Source organism: Dermacentor andersoni, chromosome 2 (assembly GCF_023375885.2).
Source record: "Dermacentor andersoni chromosome 2, qqDerAnde1_hic_scaffold, whole genome shotgun sequence".
Lineage (NCBI taxonomy): Eukaryota > Metazoa > Arthropoda > Arachnida > Ixodida > Ixodidae > Dermacentor > Dermacentor andersoni.
Window position 1 is genome coordinate 1380015 of NC_092815.1, and position 18317 is coordinate 1398331.

The 18317-nt window shown below is 43.9% G+C and overlaps 1 long non-coding RNA gene across 1 annotated transcript; it reads right to left on the reverse strand.

Moving 5' to 3' along the window:
- Positions 1-322: 322 nt before the first annotated feature.
- Positions 323-16664, reverse strand: LOC126543069 (uncharacterized). The gene is made up of 4 exons (XR_008615036.2): positions 16551-16664; positions 14529-14637; positions 6267-6326; positions 323-1827 (listed from the first exon to the last, which is right to left on the reverse strand). It is a non-coding gene; the product is annotated as an uncharacterized lncRNA (long non-coding RNA).
- Positions 16665-18317: the final 1653 nt, after the last annotated feature.

Here is an 18317-nt window from a genome sequence, read left to right on the forward strand (position 1 = left end):
CTTGAATGCTCGTGTTCTCGAGCCAAATTGTTTCGTTCATTGGAATAAGTTATTTTGGGCAATGAACCACCCAAGTCGTACATTACAATGTGGATAATGTGCAACATAATTTAAGATATAGCTGGAAATGGGGCAGAAATCATAGCACACAGGAAATACACCACACAGAACGTGCTGTGTTTGCATGTTTCCTCCTAGTGTCATTGTTTTCTACACCGCTTATTCTTCGTGTCAGTGTTGTCATGTTGCACTTGAGTTCTACACCCAACATGTACACAGCATACATACAGATTTGTGTTCGAGAAACAACAAGCCACTTGAATCTGAAAAAACCTGTGTTTATTCTGCTTTACTGAAAAAAGCAGGGTGTGAGACTGGGCTAGTTGGTATTCCATGCTGAAGTGACCAGCGCAAGAGTGAACGCGGGACACTAAAAAAGTGACAGGAACAGGTGCGAACTTCCAATTGGTGTTTATTACGAAAAGGCATGTATATATACTCTTGTGCACTTGATCATAATCAGTTACAAGAGCACACTAAAGCCGCCCCAAGGCCTAAGGCGGCCTCCCACATACAGACCCCAGGTATGCAACTTCTTTAATGTCAACGCTAGGGATAGTTTGCTAACGCAGTTGACTTATGCGATATCTGCCCCCTCAATGATGGGCCTAGTGCTTTCTTGTGCGTTGCTTGCTATTATTTCTGTTTTTTCAGAGTGCATGACATTTGCATTGGGAGTTGTGGATTCAAAGGAAACCCTCTCTCCCTTTTGTACTTTTGTATTATGTTCCTGTAGTCTCATATTTAGGCACCTTCCCATTTGCCCCACGTAACGCTGCCCACAGAAAAGAGGTGTGCTATTCACTACTCCCCCCGAGCATTTCACGAAAGCTTTTCTGTGAGCAATGTTGCATGAAATTGATTGCCTGCTGACAGGGCTGGTTTTGGCACATAACTGAGATAACTTGTTGGGTGCGGGAAAAACGACCTATACTCCCGCCCTTTGGCCTATTTTCTTTAGTTTATGCAAGATAGCGTGAATGTATGGGATGACTGCTAGATTCCTGCGAACAGTATCACATAGGTGTAAATAAAGAAAATAAGCCAAAGGACTGCAGTCTTGGTCATTTCTTCCACGCCCCGCAAGCTGAGTTATGTGCCAAAACCAGCCCTGTCAGCAGACAATCAAAATCATGCAACATTGTGCACAGAAAGGGTTTCATCAAATGCTCAAGAGGAATAGTGTATAGCATACCTCTTTCCTGCGGGCAGCGTTACGTGGGACAAATAGGAAGTTCCCTAAACTTGAGACTACAGGAACATAATCGGAAAGTACAAAAAGGGAAAGAAGGTTTCCTTGGAATCCATTGCTCCCAATGCAGATGTCATCGACTGTTTTAAAAACAGAAATAATAGCAAGCAGTGTGAAAGAAAACACTAGACTCATCATTGAGGCAGCGGCTATTGCAGAATGCAACTGCATTAGCAAGCCATCCCTATATGTAGCACTGACTGTTAAAGAATTTGAATATCTGGGGTCTGTATGCGGGAAGCCGCCTTAGGCCTTGGTGCACTCGTTTATTTGTGATGACCATGTTGACTTGCACGATTGTAACAGATTATGATTAAGTGTGCAAGAGTACATATACATACCTTTTTGTAATGAACACCGGTTGGAAGTTTACGCCTGTCCTTGTCGCTTTTTTAGTGTCCCGTGTACACTCTTGCGCAAGTCCTTTCCGCATAGACACTAGAAATTGGCTGACTAGAGGAAGGATTGGTTGAGACTTGGAATGACTGGCTGCTTGCAGAGGCCTTCGGCTTTGCCTGAAAAGAAAGAAGCACCAATCAATTAAGGCTGTTCAATTATTTACTATCATCATCGCTATTGTTACTCAGATAAACAATGATTTCGTATTCACAACTGTCACTACAAGTGCTCTTGTCAAAAGAAATGGTTCAGACTCAGCCATGTTGATATATATTCATTCGTAGCCTTATAGCATAAAAAGCTTCAAATAGAAAGGACCCAAGTCAATTGATGGTTTGCTTGGAACAGCCAAAGATGTCACGTGCACAATATGACATTTGGAGATTACATCTCCCATATTTAGGTAGAGCTGCCATGGCCACATACTGCAGACCATAGCTTTCAACTTTCACTGCTCCATTAAACAACCTTGCAGATTTTACTGTTTCCCAAAACAATGAAGCACTCTTGAAACAAGCGCAAACCATGCATGTTGTTTACTTCCGACGCAGAACAAGCAAGCCAAAGATATTGTCCAGCTGACAGGCTGGTAGAATAGCAACAATAGCAACAATACAAAAAACCATGCTTGCACCACAACTGTGTCACGACAGCTGTCAGCCCCTTTCGGATATGGTTTGTTGTGTCACGGAAGAAGTACCAATGTGTAATATTCTTTTTACTCAAGCAGTGAAAATTGAAAGTTAGGGTCGTGAATGCATCAACATACCCTTCCCAGCTTCATAAAAAGTTATAATATTGCACTGTGTTCACCGAAAAATTTGCCCTTTTTGTTAAGAAGCCTGCAATTATGCCTGGACCCCATACATGGCTCTGGCAGGCAGTACTGTTTATTCTGTCCGTTTCTTGACTTGCAATCCCATAACGAAACAAATAATGCAACATATTTTTCCAGATTGCATTGCTTCATGTGAATGCGCTTAATTCGGGAAATTTCTGAAATGAATCCAGCCTCTACTAAAAAATTTTAAAGTAGAGTAATTCATTAACATGCCTAAACATGAGCACTTCCCGTAGATTTTGAGAGCCAATGAGGACAGAGCTATTTGCTCAAATTTCTACGACTCATGGCAACAGGATGGCCAAATTCTGCGCTGTTAGTAAATGCAAAGAAAAAAAACTTTGGTCAATTTGTGCAATGTTTCGTTCCAAAATTTTCCTTCTTTATACCATAGTGGGGATACTCTGGGGTAATTGGTTGGAATTAATGCTATTGGCCTGCAGTCTGGTACAAAATATTTTTAAAGCCGCAGCGACAACACTATTTCCTTCGGGTCTATCCAAAATGCAGATTCGGTAAAATCCAGGGAAAATGCTTCTAACTAAACAGGTCATTCTATATTGTTTTTTGCAGACACCTTTTTTTTTCTTGGAAAACTAAGGTTAATTTCATTGTCGCCAGGCTCGGAACATGCCCTACTGTCTGCAGTACACATGTTGCCACTTTAAAGGCCTGCAAGAAGGCACCAGTTATATTTTCTAGGGCAAGAAGGCAATGAAGTATGTTACTTAAGGCAATTATTCACAGGAGTCCTGGATCAGTAGAAGAAAATTTAAAGACTATAAATTGTTTAGAAGACTTAAGTCACACATTACTGAGTCACCATCTATAGCTTACCATTAGTCTTAAAAGTACCATCATTGCATTGTGCTAAAACTAACAGAGACTGAAACCTGGCATGATAAAAATGGAGCTTGAGAATGAAGGCTTGCTCAACAAGCAACGGAACGCCAAAAAATGATATCCATGATAAATTAAAAAAAAAGGCGCTTTTGAGGACGGTAAAGAACTAGGCACCATGACGAAATTTGTAAATATGCAAGCATAGGATGGAGTCAGTTGGCGCAAGCCATATATATTTACAGATTACTAGGAAAGGCCTTCGTGCCGCAGTGGACATAATGTATGTGAGAGCACTGCGCCCCTTCAATTATGCAGTCCCAGACTGTCCGCAAACCACCTGCGGATTCTGGTCTGGCTAGCATTGACAGAAGGGCGCATCACAGTCATGTGATCCCGCTGCCTGGGACTGTCCGAGGTTTTGTTTGAAAGCACCGTGATTGGAAGCCGCTCTCCTGGCTGCTGTTGTCTGCTATTAGCTACTTAAACTAATAGGGTTTTACGTGCCAAATCCACTTTCTGATTATGAGGCAAGCCGTAGTGGAGGACTCCGGAAACTTCGACCACCTGGGGTTCGTTAACGTGCACCTAGATCTAAGTACATGGGTGTTTTCATATTTTGCCCCCATTGATATGCAGCCACCGTGGACGGGATTCAATCTCGTGACCTCGTGCTTTTAGCTACTTGTGGATAGCACCCTACCCAGCAAATTCAGTAGCGTCGTCATCAAAATGGTGCAGTCTCAGAGGCCATGTCGCCGACACAACCATAAAGCTTGCATAATGGAATCGCAGCCTGAGCACATTGAACATGTTAACAAAGCTCAGTTTACATCGTGCTCTCGCTCTTCGGGCCCCTTAACTGCTGTATTTAAGCCAGCTCATTCATTTCCTGTAAATTTAAGCGTCATTGCCACACAAAAATAAGCAAAAACACGGTTGTGCCACATCACTGTTCACCCACAAAGCACAGGCCGATATCCTCAAAGCACGTGAAACCATCTACTGAAGGCCTGACGTGCGTCTAGGACAGAGCACGTCTACACTGTCTACTAATCCTGCACATCCAAAAGCAAAATTTCGAATTTGGTTAACAGAAGGCATCAGCACACATGTCAACAGCAATCAGTGAAGCTCTGATTATACAGGTTGTCCCACGTAACTTGAGCCAAACAATAAAAATATGCAAATGTGACGTAGCTCGACAGAACCAAGGTAATGTTGTTTGCCGTCACTTGGAGATACTCAGATATTTTTTCATTCCACCAAAATAAATATTTCATCTTCGTTAATTAATCAACTTTTCAAATATTATAATTAGATTAGAAGTGTCCATGAGAAAATTGGAGAGCAACATGAAAAGCTCCCCATACAGCTTTCTGTTGTTCGAGACATGCTGCGTAGAAGTGTTTTTTCGAGAAAGAAGCTCGCGAATACACGCAAAGTGCTGCGAATGGACAGTCACGCATCGATTTAGTGTGTATTTGCAGGCTTCTTTCACGCTAGGAAAAACACTTTTATGTAGCATGTATTAATCATAATATTTGAGAAGTTGATTAATTACCGAATACTAATTATTTAATCTGGCAAAATGAAAAAAATATGAGTATCTCGAAGCGAGGGCAAACAACATTACCTTGGTTCTGTCCAGTTACGTGGCATTTGCATATATTCAATGTTTGGCTCAAGTTACGTGAAACACCCTGTATGCCACGCCAGCTACCAGCATGAAATATCTACATGCAATATGATACGTTTCCTTGTCCACCAGTTTCACTCATCTGAAAAGCGAAATCTACCTGTTTACTATGCATATAGCAATGAGCATTACAGATTTCACGAAACACATCAAGAAAAGCAAGCATTTGCGCCTGATCACTGTGCTTTGTCTTAAAAAACACAAGGACTAAGGTTGCAGCAATTAGACCACTCATGAAAACCTCGCATTATGGCACACGAAGCATCGATTTAACGGAAGCAATAGCTGAGTGCATGATATTTGCTGTCTGGAACGCGCAAAGTACACATAAACACACAGCCTCTTTTAAAACATGGCGTCAAGCCCGCGTGCATCTTTTCAAGACAGCCACCGTCTGCTAGCTACTTGCATATGTCTGAACAAATATCTGCTGACAGCTCTGAGAGTCCGCAGAGTCTGTGACTTCTGGTAAAACGAATGCGATACTAGCTGCTCTCAGACTGGTGGATGGGGCTTCCGAAGCTGATTGAGAAAATCGAATGCGGGACAGCAGTGCTAAGCAGTCCAGGACTGTCAAGGACTGATAACCGAAGAGGCCCACTAATGCTTTGTGTTCCTATCCTATGTAATCTCTTCATACTGATCAGCTCAAGCTGCATGGCAAAGAAGTCTCTTGTTAGTGCGCTGAAGACAAGCCTCTTGCCCAAACATTGGCTATAGAGACGACCATCGTTCGACAACTGTTGATCTGTTCATAGAAGTGAGAATTCCGCGAAAAACTTTTCAATGAAGTAAGCAATATGATGATGAACTTGTTTCATAAAACTTCATAAGTACACCTGACCTTTGACTCACTTATGCATGTAAGTAAATATTATGAAATTGTCGCTGTGAACAGTTGTCCCCGACTGCTGTACACTTGTGATAAAAAATTAACCGTATTTGAAAGTTTGTATAATTAGCCAGGAGAGCCGCACTTGCTGGATGGCTCATCATTTAATTCGGAAAAAAATTCAGCAGTGAGCAGCAATTGTATCACTAATGACCTTGAACACCTTTTATAATTATTAATTTGTAAACACCTGTTGTCAAACAGCCCACTTACTGAAGTTTTGAACATATTGTACACAATTATAGCACATACTACACGAAATAAGATCTGTAATAGACCTTACCAAATACAATATTAGTGTGGCGGCAGGTCAAATGGCTCCTCAGCAATGCTTGCGTCCTTCCTGGGAGAACAAAAAACGACATTAGGCTTACACTGACAGCACCAAACCACATAATTTAAGTTGCAAACAAGTGCCCCACAACATAGGAAGTTCTAATAAGATATGGTCAACCTGCTTAACCATGTCACAGACATTGAATGACAGAATGTACTTTTATGGAGCCTCAACTCTATGAAATACATGGTAATACAAACATGCTAGTACACAGAATCAAATTGGATGCATGAAAATTCTCAGTAAACCTTTATTTCCTAGCAACCACAAGTTGCTCTTTGTGAAGTGCAACAAGTGAGTGTCTAACGTACACTAAGAAGGTGGAAAATTCGGGATCCTTTCTGGTGAATAACCAACCATATCTCTACCGGTACCCAGCAATACAAAGGTGAATTGTAAGTATTATATTGATTAAAGAAACATTTCAGTGCTACCAAGCAAGTACAATAAATAAATTATTTCGAATTCATCTTCATGTCAGGCTAATCAAGTTAATTTTCTTTAGATCACATGAGAGAATGGTTCGAAAAAAATATTGGAATCTGTCAACAATGTTGAAGCAATTTTATGACAGCCTGCAGATAGCAGTTGTTGAAATAAGACCTGGGGCACGGGGAGAAAAGACAAAGAAGTGTGATAAAACAAAATGGGGCCTGTGCTGTGCAGCTACTAAATGCAGTTTTATTAAATTATGATGTGAAAAACAGCAGATGTAAGAGATGCAAGACCCTCAGGTGGTATTTTACAATGTTGTTACGGGAAATTGTTTCAAGGAGCATGACTCCTTAACCCTTCGAGGGTCAATGAAGTAAATATACCGCACCGCGAAGTACAAAAATGGTCGAAGCCATATATTTACGGCGCTGTCTGTAGGTTTAAAAAGCGCAACAATTTCCTAACCTTTTCTGTCATGTGCTGCCACTATGTGGAAATACAGGAAATTTCTTTTGCACGCCTCGTTCTATCAGTTTTCGTTGCATGGTTTGTTATAGCGCTAGTTTGCTCCTGCGCGTCTACGTACTACCGCTTGTGCATTGGCGTGCGCGTGGGCGGGTGGCGGTTTGGGTTTTGTTTTCTCGGGCGGTTTCGGCTTCTTGTGCTTGCAAAACTGATGGCTATCTCGTTACTAGTCGCTCAAAAGGCTACTGCTTGTTTCTCGCTCATTTAGTGCTCGCAGAGGTGCGCATAGAAGGATGCTGCCGTGCATGCGCTTCTGTTGCTCCTTTCTTTTTCTTTTTTTGAGACTCGTGAAAACTAATTGCATCTGGTTGGTGATAAGATGAAGATTAGTGGAAGTTTGTCACACGTTTTGCTTTTTTGATGGGCACGCAACCCCACAGTTCTATTACGCTATGGATGTACTATCATAAGCAATATGAAAGGGAACACAGGAACACGTGGCCTTGAAACAGACTCGGAGCGATACGCGGATGGCGCTGTGAAAAACGAAGGGGGAAAGGAGAGCGCTCTTCCACTAACTGTTGGCACTCCCACCACGCTGGCATTTCTATAAAGGAGCAGCTTACGTCATGGATCGTCCAACAGCCGATAAGACGGTGGTCGTCGCCAGTGACTTACACCGATTTACTTTCTTTTCTTTCATTCTCTTTTTTTCTTCGTGCAACCGCTTGATAGTACTCCGAGAAAAAGTTTGCCCTGTATTTCAAACCGATTCTTTATTTGAATCGACACACTCGGTTGTCAGTGGCACCTCGAACAGCGGCGACGCTCGAACCAATGACGACAGAGGAATAGAACATTGACAAACTGTCTCTCATGCAACTTTGTTGCACGAAGTTCATTCAGAAAAATTCACGTCGCACACTGCAGTGGCCTACGCAGAGCAGTCAACTCTTAATTTGTAGCCTCAAGATGCCTCGAGTGCATCTTAAAGAGCGGGAAGATATAATAGAAATGTCTAAAAGAGGTTATACGCAGCGCAATATTACTCTCGTGACAAGCCGCCCAATGAAAACGGTCAACCGGATTATCCAGGCTTACCGAGACGAAGGACACATAAACGATGCGCCGCACTGCACACAACCTCGATCAACAACGAACGACCAAGACCTTTGCATCGTGGCTGCCGTCAGGGACAAACAATTTCAAAGTGCAAAGGACGTTCGAGGTGCTCTTGGCTTGAACAACTTGAGCGACAGCATGGTACGATGAAGGCTTAGAGAAGCAGGACTGCGAAGTCGCATCGCCGCACAGAAACCTCTGCTCACCGCAGCCAACAAACCGGCTCAGCTGAGGTTCGCTACTGAACACCGCAGCTGGAGCGAGAGTGGGTAGAAGTATGTAGTTTTCTCTGATGAGTCCACGTTCTCGAGCCGCTGGGACCAACGAAAGAGAGTGCGGTGGACCGCAAACACACGCTTTAGTCCGCAGAATATCCAGGAGGTGGCCGCCAGTGGACGCATGTCTGTGAACGTCTGGGGGGCGATTTCCCATGCAGGCCTAGGCCCACTGGTGAGAACTGATGGGAGGTTCACCAGTGCTGCGTATTGCACTCTGCTCGAGCACCAGATGATCCCCTATGTGTTGAACGGGCCGCACCCGGATGGGTGTTATTTTTTCCAGCAGGATTTGTCTCCCGTTCACACATCGGAGGACGTGGCGCGCCTTTTGGAAGAGCGAGGGGTAATGCAACTTCAGTGGTGCGCGAAGGGTGCTGACATGAACATTATGGAGCACGTTTGGGGCCGTATGAGAGTGAACCTTTCGAAGAGCTCACTAGAATTGGCGAACTCCGACCAACTATGGGAAGCAATAGAACATGAGTGGAGGCGCCTTCAGCGTGATACCGCATTCATCGAGGCTCTCTACGCGTCTTTGCCTCAAAGAATGGAGGCCGTCGTTCAAGTCGACGGTGGCATGACGCATTATTAGGCCACCAACGAACAAAACAAAGGATGAGGATAAGCTGCGATAACGCTATTGCCTTATTTCATTTGCTTCAATATCTCTTTAATATTCGGCAAGCGCCAATAAACTTATTTTGAACTCACCCTTAAAGACCATTTTTTCCCGGTTTAGAAGGTTTACCATAAATCAATATCGAAGTCCGGAACAGTGCTATCTTTTCTAACGATTCGACGCAAAAGGTTACGAGTGACGCAATATCGAACAGTGTTATCACTGTCTGCTGGCGATGCGAAATTCCGCACTTTGCAGACGCATGGCGGGAGTGCGAACAGTTGTTAGAACAGCGTCCCCCTTTCCACTTTGTTTCCGATGGTGACCGCTGCGTATTACCCATATAGCTGGGTCTGAGGGTGTTTTCTACGCGTTCCTGTGTTCCCTTTCATATTGCTCATAATAGTACATATTAGTGTAAGAGCAGGAACATTTCAGTCTTGCGAAGTATTCTCGCGTGGACATTTTCAAAGCCTTGAACTATAACAATGTATTAAAATTTTTTACTCTTATAGGTTTATTTCCTTTTTTATTATTGTTATTCATGAATAAAGAGTACATATATACCAACACAAAATAATTTTTTCTCGCTTTACGGACACCCTAGAAAAATTATGGTAATTTTTTTTCAAAATAAGTCCCTAAGAATTGCAATCTGCAATAAAAAAAATCGACCCTGGGCGGTCGAATATGGCGAAAAAGATCGACCCTCAAAGGGTTAATTATATTCATGTAATCTTTAGAAACGGATGGCATAAAGGACATACTTGATGACAGTTTCATAGCGAGTCATGAACACAATGCACGCGGGAGTTAGAGAAGCATTTTTTAAAAATGCTCAAGAAACTTGCAAAAAGCAAGTTGAAAGCAAGTTTCTATAACCTCTCACAACACCGAGCTTCACCTACAAGTGTTGTAACATTTCCTGGCAATGTGCAGCACTGTTTTCACAGACATAGTTTGAATCACTGTGTCACAAGCTCTGGAAACAAAAGTGCATAAGTGCTAAACAAGCGTATATGATGCCCTACCCCTACTGCAGAGACACATTAATCTACACCAACCCATGTAGAGGGATTATGTCATCCATTTGGTAGCTTCTGATCATGTTCCAAAGCATGAATCTCATAACTGCAAATTCTATAAGAATGTGACACCGACTGATTACTTGGGGACAACACGAAAAGACGGGAGAAGGCCAAACAACACGAGCGCAGGCTAAGACTTTTGGTTAATTGCACACACGCACACACACACACACACACACACACACACACACAAACAAATAAATATTAGGCCTATTTGTCTTGCCTAGTTGCAGCTGCAGGGCAGCGGGATGTTGTAAACAACCACACAGTTGAACTGCTGCATGTGCCTCTTGCTAAACTTTGCGCCAAGGCCTGGTCTGATTCACCTTTTTGAACCTAGATTGTTGACGTGACAAATAAATGTTCTAGCTCTCCCAACAGTCTTCTTGAGACTATGGCTGACCTTCTGAATGTGATCTAACAGTGGTCACACCACTGTAGGCCAATGTTAGACCTGGGTATAGAAGTTCTCCTCAACTTGTTGAGGATGCTATTTCGTGCTTCTGTGACAGAGCTTCACAGCCGAACAGTGCATTGATGCGAAAGGCAGAATTCTCTCCTTAAAAGACGGGGCATAGATGCAGTGCACATGACACTCACCAAAGAAAACAATGAGGTCAAGAAATGGAAGATCACTGTCTAGTGGTAGTTTTCCAGTAGAACACGTTGTGGGGCTACTTGGTGCAGAGCTTTCAGAAGATGAAGCGCCAACAGAGACAACACAGTAAGAAAGAACAAAGACAGGACAAGGCGCTACTTGCAACTGTTTGTTGAGTCAAAAGCAGCTGAATATATAGCCATGGGGAGAAGGGAAGGAAAAAAACAGAAGCATTGCTTGTGTGAAGGCGCACGCGCGAGAACACAGAAGATGAAGGGAATCATAAGATTAGCCAAAAGCTAAGGCTTATCTAAAAACATGCATTCATTTGTGTAAATATTCAGACACAGGCATGCTGACACAGGCATCCCCTCTATTCTTAACCTGGTTGGCCTCCAACAGTTCACGTGCCACAGTGTATTTGCTTTTAAGCACGATCGTTGTATCATGAAGCCTTGCTTCACATACTTGCTTATTCTCATTCCTGCAGGCCTTGCAATGAAGTGGCAAGTTTGAGCCATAACTATTTTTCAGCGAAAGCTTGTGCTCCCACAGGTGTTCACTAATACATCGGCCAGTTTGTCCGATATACTCTTTCCCACACTTCCACGGTATACGACCGCTTCTTCACACTTCACAAAAGGATTTGTATGTTTAATAGAACACTCTACTTTTAGAGTCATGAGATCCAATCAGGTGTCACAAAGTAGCAAGCTTTCGGGGCGCAGCAAAAACCACAGGAATTTTATATCTTGCGGCGACGTGTTTAAGATTACGCGCCACTTCGTGAGAATATGGTATCGCCACTGGATACGGCTGAAATTCCTTGTGGGCACGAGGTCGGTATACCGACCCTGCAATTAATTGTTGCAGTATAAGACTATGCACTCCAAGACTGTTAAACGTGCGATTGCCACCATGTGCCTTGAATTTACCCTTAAAGAAATGTGCTGTCATAAAGCACACAACACCTTTGACGAACAGATTTTGAAGTTGAAGAAAGCTGGCTTTCCTTGTTTGGTTTTGAGCAAAGTTTCAGAGGCGTTGAAAGAGGTGCAAAAAGAAAGAAACTGAAGCAGTGAAGAAGGTCAAACATTGGAAAAGAAAGCTAAACCAGTGGTGATACCGTATTCTCACAAAGCAGCGCATAATCTTAAACATGTCATCGTGAAATACAAAATTCCTGTGGTTTCTTCCGAGCCCCAAAAACTTGTTACTTTGTGCAGTCTGATTGGATATGATGACTAAGAAAGTAGAGTGTTCTAGTAAACACACAAACCCTTTTGTGAAGTACGGAGAAGGCGTCGTATACTGCATACCGCTGAAGTGTGGGAAGGAGTAAACCGGACAAACTGGCCGACGTATTAATGAACGCCTGCAGGAGCACAAGCTTTCACTCAAAAATGGTTATGGCTCAAACTTGCTGCTTCATTGCAAGGCATGTGAGAATGAGAATAAGCAATTACGTGAAGCAAGGCTTCCTGATACAACAATCATGTTTAAAAGCAAAGACACTGTGGCACGTGAACTTTTGGAGGCCAACCAGACTAAGAAAAGAGGGGACGCCTGTGTCGACACAGTCTCCGACTATTTACAGAAATCAACGCATGTTTTTAGATAAGTTTTAGATTTTGGTTAATCTTATGATTCCCTTCATATATATCTTCCATATTTTTGCACATGCACATTCACATAATCAGCGCTTCTTTTTTTTTTCTTCCCCCCTCTCCCCATGGTTATATATTCAGTGCTTTTGACCTCAATAAACAGTTGCAAGTGGCACCTTGTCCTGTCTTTGTTCTTTCTGACTGTGCTGTCTCTGTTGGCACTTCATCTATTGAAATGTAGTTTTCCCCCTTTCATGAGCTCATCTAGCACTGTAGAGAAGACAGAAAACAAATCACTCAACCCTTTTAGTAGCCTTACTTCACGTCATATAGGGTAGAAAGTTTCCAATGAAGCAGAATACCTTTACTACGCTGGTTCTTACAGCAGCTAGTGTTTTACGACTAGCTGACAGTGTTCTCAGCAGTGAAAAGTCGCAATTAAAGTGGTTGAGCAACTTTTGATGTCTCCTACAAAGTGCCACACATGTTCAAGTAAGCAAAACTACTACTGAAAGGCAAGCTCCACTATCTGGGCCTGAAGATTTTCTGTGGTGAGCATCGAGCTGGAGCTATTCCCTGCACTCAAAGGTGTTTTTACCTTTTCTATTGGTGCACCTGAACACTGAAGCATGTTGTTGCTACAGGAACACCGGAGAGCGCATTTAACACTTGGTACCACCCAGACGTGGAGGGGAGCTTTCATAACCACTTACAATGTTTGTTTTTAACAGTGCGTTTGCACTGCCTTTTAGCATGCATTGCCAAGAAGCATTTAATGGAGTTGAACATAGCTGACGTCTCCGGTCAGACAACTTCGAGAAAGCCAAGGCCTATGACTGTTATGCAATCTGTACACAAAGGCAACCATCAATTCAAGCAAATTGCTCAGAGAGTTGAAACTACCTTTTTATTTTCAGTGCCAAGCAATCTGGGCATGTACAAAATGTTAACCGGACCAGGGCAACATGTGAAGTTTACATAAAGATGTATGTGCTGGAGTTCATAGGTACTACGGTTGGTGCTGTTCACAATATCCCACTGTCCTGCAGCCGCAATTATGTAGAGCAAACCGGCCGACGACTCAAGCATTATCTCACAAAACATGCACAGACCTTTGACACAACATGGGGGAGCAACATAGCTATTGATGCTGCTTTGTGCAGTTGTACACCAAATTTTTAGCAGTGAAGTATCTTCATGACACATTTTCCTAGCAGACATAACTTTCAGAATAGCTCCCATTGTGCTAGCGTGTCATCACTTAACCTGCTTGGCAAATTCAAGTATTCAGATCAACCTGCCGGACCGTTCTGAATTGGGCTGCTTGGTGCAAGTTTAGGAGGGAACCGAACAGGGCTACAGACAGGACAAAGGGAATATGTTGCTGTGTACAACGCTGTCACTTCGGACTGGCAGTAGCACTGTTCGTTCCCTTTTTAATATTCATATCTTTTGGTCGCCTGACCACGCAACGCAGCTGCGAGCTCAGGCTATAATTTTACATTGTTACATTGTCTTCCAATGTTGCACTTAATTACATCATCGCATACTCACCTGTTGTAGTTAGCTCAACACTAGCTCACAGTGAGCTTATTCGTGGCTAATCTTAGTTACCATGGAGCCCATGCATGACAGTGCTAACGATCAGTGTGCAGTGTTGTTGCATACTCATTAAGCCAACACTAGACAAACAGTTATTTTATTGGTGCCTGTTTTATCTGGTGCCTCAAATCTTGAACTCTGGCACTATAAGTGTTTTTCAAACACCACTCATATGTGCAACCAAGTCAAGTATGAAACAATATCCCTTTCAAGTCGACGTGCTCATACTGAACCAATTTGTTGCCACAGGAAAACAAAAACATCAATTATCCTTTGAATGCATCTGCAAAATTACTCTACTTTCATAGGCCTCGTCATTCCACCAACATTTGCAGTCACTGTCTATTAAGACTGCATATGCAAGACAGATATACAATAGAATGGCACAGCTTACCAGAACAAAGAGCACCACTAGACAGACTGCTGTGGCACACTTTCTCACGCCCGCTGGCTGAGAAACTGAGCACAAACCGGCACACAGACATCCTTCACTGGTGCAATAGCTGCAATTGAAGCAAATAATATCAGGTATTTTCAGACCGGTCGTCCGCAGTAAAGCAAAAACATTTTCATATACAAATACTCTTGCACATAAGCTTGTCACCGAATTACCGATAGCTGTGGTATCGTTTGGTGTCTTCAATTGTATCGTTCAACTCATTTAAAAAAAGACTTCATGAAGCACCTTCTATTCGGCAAAACAGCACACATTTTTCTCTACATAACTCACATTTATTTTAGTATAATTATTGTATTGATGCCTATATGCTGAAAATTAGTCTACGCAAGTAGAGACAGTCAGTATTAGAACCAGCCTTTAACATCAGTGTTGACACACCTTTTGATTTTTTTATACCAGTTTGGGACATTTGTAACTTTGGATGTCCATTACACTTTTGGGCACCGCTATTCTGTGTCAAGGTTACGTTAAAAATTACTTATCACATGCACTTGCTTTACAATTACGGCCGCAGATGGGCAAAATTTACGTGGCAGTCCACTCCCAGATTACGTTAAATGCTGACGTATTGCGTCAGAACGTTGATAGTCAGCCTGGTAGCTGTCTGGAGTAAAAACAAAACAAAAACAAAAATTCGCGGAACATCTGATGCCGATTACCAGCTATAGCAAAATAATCAATTTCTTCTCCAGCGACCCTTAATGGGTATCACGCGCACACTTTCAAGTATAAACCCCATGCAAGCGATCTTGCACGCGACAGCGACAAGCGACGCGATGAAGATGGCTGTCGCGTTCGCTCGTCGCCTACAAGTTGCACCCCATGCGAGCGACGACTTCGAGCGACGTCTCCCCAGTGTTGCCGGTATGAGGGCAGCAATATAGGCGCCGAAACTAGCGTGATGCGTGCTTTATTAACTTAAGTTGATGTATTTTACTGTAAGAAGCAGCATAACTATTCCTGAAAGTCTTGCAGTAGGTTCTTATCCTTGCACGTATAAAAATTCAATCGTTTGCTCGTTCCGTGCGACAATCGGAAGTACTGGAGTTATGTACATCCAGTTCCGGCTTTGCGCTATTGGCTAGTCGCTCATAGCACTTCCGGGCGACGAGCGACGAATTCTAGATTTGCAAAACCGAGCGATCGCGCGACAAGACCGAGCGATCTGTTCAAGCGACGGCCCGATCCGTCGCGCGAACCCGTCGCTCGTCGCTGTCGCGCACAAAATCGCGCTAATGGGGTTTAGCCTTCAAGTGCGATCGCGCACGATTGCTCGGGCTCGATCCCAAAGTGTTCCAAGGCACCGTGTTACACCAGTGTTACCTAACACTGCAGATCGCACGAGGTTACGGCAGCAAGCACGCTACACCGTCCATTCATTGTGATGTAGGGGCATCGCATGCAACATGCTCTATGAGGTCTTCATACACAAGCAGTCTTTCAATTACGGGTATGAACACAGCGATTATGCACGCCAAGCACACTGCGTCCTAAGCTTAAGGAAAAATAGAATTTCGCTGTGATGCAATGCGTCGCCGAATACGGCTAACATAGTGTTACACCGCGCCGTGAGAGATTGCTAAGGGGAACAGTAACTTCACTTTATTTTGGAATGCCAAGAACACATCACAACACGTTGCAAAACTGGAATGCCAACGTCAGTAAGCCAGCTGCCACATACAGCCGATAACGAACTGCTACAGACGACATCGTCGCTGATGTTGCTTACACGTCTCAATGTACTCTATATGAAATCAGCACAACAAACGCTACACCATTTATCACAGACTCGCAATGCCGCGGCTTTATCAATCCTCATGGCCAAGCGGGAATGTCGTAACAGGGCATTGACAGGGCATGTTCACACAACACAGTTGAGCCCGTCACCGGCTATTGCAGTGCATTTCGCACGCGCGACGTGCACCAACAACAAAAAAGGACACTTAGATCACTTACTTGCGTAGCAGTCCATCGTCGATTCCTTCTTATTCTCTCAGTGAAATCCCAAATGCAACAGGTACACCACCACCGCACACCGCCATTTCCAGCCGCTGTCCACTCTGTACTGTTGAGGCGGAGAAATGCAACCCGTCGTGTAGAAGCGATGAAGGGTGGTAAGCAGCGCCACCGCTGAAACCTCTTCCGTTTGTGTGTGCGTACTTACGATTCGCCTATGAATAATGTTCAAGCAGCGTTACCCATGGTGATATTATGTAACTGCTGGTAAACGTGGGCCGTGTCTTTTCTTTATATTCGTTGCGTGTTGATTTTTCGCTCTTAACATGCTCAGTTGCCCTCCACATGAAATTACGGACGGTTCTCCGTATTTCAAAAACAGAGCTCACGTCCGTTTTTTTACGTAGAATTCTGCCGTTTTTCATGAAACTGAACGGTCTACGTAAATTTTACGGCAGGTTTGACCGTAAAATTACGGAAATTTTTTACAGTGTAGGTATGCACCTACAAAACAACGGCAAAAGCACAGTGACCATCAGCAAACTTACGGCATGCGTGAACCAAACCAACCGTTTGATCCGACGCATCGCCAACAAACACTTTGGGATGAAGGAAGTGGATCATAGGCGTCTGATCCAGGCTTTCGTGCTCAGCCGTTTCGTATACTCCCTCCCATATCTCAACCTGTATAAAGCGGAGAAGGAAAAGGTAAACTGCCTGATAAGACAAACCTACAAGGCGGCGCTCCACCTGCCGAGATACACATCCACCGAGAGACTCCTGAAAATGGGCGTCCACAACACGCTGGACGAACTAGTTGAAGCACACAGAACAGCCCAATACGGAAGATTAACCAAGACACCTGCGGGAAGACAGATCCTAAGGAAATTAAGCATCCCTTACCACAGCACTCAAACAAACGTCGGGCCCATACCCAGAGACATCTTCAATCGCCTCAGGGTTGACCCAATCCCAAAGAACATGCATCCGGAGTATCACAGCAAACGGAGACAGGCCCTGGCCAAAGCACTCCAGAAACACTATGCAAACCACGAGGAGGCGGTCTACGTAGACGTAGCCGAACTCGGAGAACGCGACGCTTTCTCCGCAGGGGTAGTAGGAAACGACCTCAAACCAATCACCGCGGTCACCATTTTTGGAAGGCACGCGGAAGAAGCGGAAGAAGCCGCGATAGCAATAGCTATCACAAATACCGCAGCCAAAATAATTTTCTGCGAGTCCAAGACGGCAGTGCGTAATTTTGCCAAAGGCAGAACCCACAAACCGGCGCTACAAATTCTAAAGAAAGTACATTTCACGCCCCGCCAGATCAAAATCATCTGGATCCCTGCGCACTCGTCCCATCCCGGGAACGAAGCGGCTCACAATTTCGCCCGAGGACTCGTCAACCGGGCAGTGAGCCAACCGATCCTGCGAGGAGCAAAAGAGCGCATGATAACCTACCACGAAATTACGCAATACTATAAAAACGAAAGACTCGAATGCCCACTCCCTGACAATTCCTTAACCAAAAACCAGCAGGCGACGTGGAGGCAACTCCAAACACACACCTTCCCCAACCCGTACAAACTATCCATAGTCTACCCAGGGACACACTCCCCCGAATGTACGCTATGCGAGGCCGACAAAGCCGATTTAGCACACATCTTACACGGATGCCCTGAGCTCAAACCTAGAGCCGAATGGCAGCTATCCAACCGAGAGCAGTGGGAGGCTGCGGTGACCAGCTCGGAACCCGCGGTTCAA